Consider the following 4,586-nt stretch of genomic DNA (forward strand, 5'->3'; position numbering starts at 1 on the left):
GCATAGTTCTAGATAATCAATGTATGTATGTGTGAAGGGCACTAAGGTCTTCACAAATTGTCCGCACTAAAGGATGCAATGGATTTCAGGATCTTAACCAAAGAGAGTAGAGAGCCTCTGATGGTGAGATTCTTTAAGTTTACATGTAGAGAGGCGAAGCACCAAGGGGTGCGTGCGCGTGTGACCCAAAAAAAAAAAAGAGGGGGTGTGTTTTATTTTTTCATCTTTTTAGAACCATGTAGTGGATTGTATAACTCTAATTAAACTTAATTAATAGACAAAAAAATGACTCAATTGTAAATGCACAATATGAAAACTCGATCGAACATTACAAATTATTGAATCGATTCATCAAATAAACAAGATACAATTGGTAATCCAAGAGGAGTAGGTGCGTCCTTGGTAGGTGAAGGAGAGGTCGATATCTGTCATCATCCAAATATCAAAGCTTATTAGAATAGGTTACAATGGATCAATAAACATCTATCAAGTGACCTTCGTCACTTGTTATCATTGTCACACCTCCCAAACTAACTTTTTACTATCTTGATTTTTGATCAATTACATTGATAGGTTTGAGAGATGCTCCAATTTTTTAAGGTAAGAACCTTTTAACTCTATAAAGTTCTAATGTTGGTGATTTGTGTTCCAATATTGTCATTTGTAATTTGTTATTAATTGTTTTAATTTTCTTCGGTTAGTATTCACTCTAATCATATAGTCATCCTTATTTTTCTTGATTCTTATCTTAGATAAGTATATGTTTCAAAGAGAATTGGCAATCATTATAATTTTAAAGAAATTTTTTCATGAGTTTTTTGTTTTTTCAAGAAAATTGTAAAAAAACCATGAATCATTCACAAGTCTCGAATCAATTAAAGTAATCTTATGAATCTATTTAAGCTTTTCAGTATATATGAGCGAATGAAAAGAAGTAAAATGTAGTTCTTTTTAATAATAAACTTAAATCTATCCACCACTTTTTTGTTAAACCATCATTACTTGATCACATTTAAAGAGAATGCTTTTTTCTCATCAAAGAAAAAAGCAACCAATGATTATTATAGTGTTCAACATTCAACCCCACAACAAATACCCAAAGAATGCCATCTAAAGAAGATTCTAATGCTTGTATCAAGAGAAGTATGCATTCATGTATACATGTGTTCAAGTGGGTGTGTATTAGATAGAGTCAATCCATTCTCAAAAAACTAATCAGCCAGTCGAAACAATGTGTGGTATGGAACTCTCAAGCAACTTATTATTGCATATGGTTATGTATGTAACCAATTAGTCCCATATTCATGAACTTATGGGATGAGAGAGATCGTGTGTTTTAGACCAATTAACCTCAAGCAACCACCCATAAGCCTAAAAAAACTGTCACCATTACTTGGTTATGCACTAGAAAAGACTATAACTATTATGATGCTTGTGATTCACACCATGCAATTTCTCAACAGCTCGTATTTTAAGATTGAGTTGATTGTGTTAATCATTAAACATACACATCCCTTATGTATCCCATATGGTATGAACATTCATGCCACTCGATAGTCATCGCAATGTATGTGTGTACACCTTTAGAGGTGTATTTCAAGAATGCAAGTGAACCAATAAGTTTTTCTCCCCTATTAGGATTAGATAACATTGTCGAAATCCACCCCATAATCATTAATTTCAAAGTTTCCTATCACTCATCAACGTCGACTTGCTATGCATTACAAAAAAGATCAGAACTATTACGATGCTCGTGATGAGCACCAAGTACTCTCCCACGAGGCAAAATGCCATGATTATATACATATATTTGTCTTGTGTGTACTACCCAAACTTGACCTTCCTGCTTACCTAATCCAAAGCAACAATCATAATGGTAATATACATGATTATGTAAGTGTGTTCATATTAATTCATGAATGAAAGCACTCCCACAAGGCTGGAAACTTAGTTAATACGATTCGAAAATCTGCTCTTTTTGGATTAGATAAACCCGTAGGGTCTTACATCATAAGCAACCATTTTGCATGTCCCATACCGCTCATCACTATTGACGGCCATGCGTTACCGAAATGTTCATAGACGTTCTGAATACGGTGATAAATGCATGCAATGTCCACCATATGAGAGTACCAAAAACAAGCATGATTGTGTCAATCAATGCACCCATTCTTTTGTGTGTACTAATTGTCAATCCCCATTGTGGTTGCATACATTAGTATATGTGTGTGCTAATCCTTAACGGTGTAGTTCAAACATGATAGCAACCCTCGAGGCCATAAATTGAAACGCATAGGATTAGGGTCTCTTCTCCAATTGGATTAGGAAAAACCACCTTACACCACCCCTATAAGCATCCATTTCCAAATTTCTAAAACACCTTATTATCATTGACTGCCTATACATCACAAAAAGAGTTGGACCCATTACTATGCAAGCAATGAATGCTATGTAATATGCAACACTACCTAGCTATCATTTTGTCAAAATACACATACTATCCCATCTGTACACCATACACATATGCAAATCGGCATTGTGGCTACATAAATCCACGTGTGTGTGTGTGTGTGTGTGTGTGTGTGTGTGTGTGTGTGTGTGTTCCCTTTAGAGGTTTATTGTAAGATTGGAAGCCATACTTAGTAAATCACAAAGGAGATCTACCTTTACATAATTCATCGTTTTCTCAGTGCGTTCGGAGTCATGTCGGTAGGATATTGGCAATTGTGAGCTCCGTTAATGTCACCAAGGTGGAGTGTGAGTGCGTATGCACGATGAGCCAACACTCATAGACAAGCCCAAATGTGTGTTCATGATGAACAGAGTGTAGAACAACGTGCATGAGATTATGAACGCCCATGCTTATAAGCATTTTTGCTTATCCAAAGTAATATGCCCCTATTTTAGTAAGGTCACTTGCCCACATTTAAGTGAGGCTACCTAGCTTCCCATTTAGGTATAACCAGTTGATACCCCAACTCATGAGGCGGAAAACCTTAATAAAATCACTTTCCATGAAAAACCTCAAGTAGACCAAGTTCATGTAATGGCACGACAAAACATTATTTGTTATTGAAAATGTCCATGGGGACCCTCTCCCATGCCATGGTTAGGATAGCTGCTGCTCAGCTAAATTTATACATTCACTCACAAAAACTCCTAAAAACTCTTGAAAACATGTTAATAATGGCTTATGATAGCCCACCACTACTATCCTTGCTCGAAGGTGTATGCATCTGTCCGATTGATCTCTACATAATTGAAGAATTGTCACCAAATTAGAAGGGTTCCAATGATGTCCCGTAGCAAGTGATAATGTGTGTGTGTGTGTGTGTGTGTGTGTGTGTGTGTACAAGGGCATAGACACCAATATAGTAACACCATAAAAAGTCCAAAAACTCCCCAACATCCTAGTATTTGAATAGAGAATGTTATTGTTGGATTTCAGCTTTCAAATATCTTATGATTGAGCTCGAGCTTTCATCTACTTGTGGGTTTCAAGAGAGTTTCATAATATGAGCTCTTTGTTCTCTTTGATTACTCTCATATGGTGATCAGTAAAGAATGCACTTAATCAAATTCCTATATTTTTGCATTTAAAAAAAAAAAATGAGCATATTTTGGCACAATATAACTTTATAGTATAGTGTTTGGTCACAATTGACCAGTGTATTGTAGAATAATGAAGAATAATGACACCATCTTCAATGTTCATAGATAATCTGTAAATAGCTCCAATGCACCTTTTACATTTTGGTTTTTACCTATGATTCTTTTTCTTTTCCATTGGAAAAACATCAATTTTCTCCAATCTAGTTATAATTTTAACAAGTGATAAAATCACTAGGCCTGCCCATAAGTTTTCAAATAATTTGAGAGAGAGAGAGAGAGAGAGAGAGAGAGAGAGAGAGAGAGAGAGAGAGAGCTCCACATAAAGCTCTACATCCCTGATTTTTTAATTAAAAAAACCATAAGCACATGAAATTGAATTAGAAAAGCATCCCTAAGCTTTTCAGCACTATGTTCTAGACTCCACTTTAAAACTCTACATCTCTAAGGTTTAGAGCCTTGAGCAATAGACGCCCCTTTAAAAATCTCTACATCCCTAAGATGTAAACCCCACTTTAAAAGCTAGAGTTCTAAGCTCTAAAAACTCTAGGGTTTGAGATGGAGATCTTGATTTAAAAGCTCTAGAGATTATAGCTCTACAGGAGGATAGATCCCTTGCCTAAAGTTTGAACTAGAAAAAGTAGCCATCTTATAAATGATAACCTTAGTCTATGACCTCAACGGATAGATCCCTTGCCTAAAGTTTGGACTAGAAAAAGTAGCCATCTTATAAATGATAACCTTAATCTGTGACCTCAACTGTGCAAGACATTCTCAAAATGAAAAGGTAGCTACCCATTATGCTAAGTGTTTAAGAAGACCATCAAATAACACTTTCCATCAACTTATAAAATCAACCAAAAAAAAGATCACACCATCATTGTCTTAACTCCCTCTCATCTTAATAATTGCTCACTATCTCTATAAACCAATCATTGTTTTTTTGGCTTGCCCCAAAGGCGGAAAGTCCTAGTGAT

The sequence above is a fragment of the Adiantum capillus-veneris genome, chromosome 5, assembly GCF_014529385.1.
Source record: "Adiantum capillus-veneris isolate H3 chromosome 5, ASM1452938v2, whole genome shotgun sequence".
In the NCBI taxonomy this organism is placed as follows: domain Eukaryota; kingdom Viridiplantae; phylum Streptophyta; class Polypodiopsida; order Polypodiales; family Pteridaceae; genus Adiantum; species Adiantum capillus-veneris.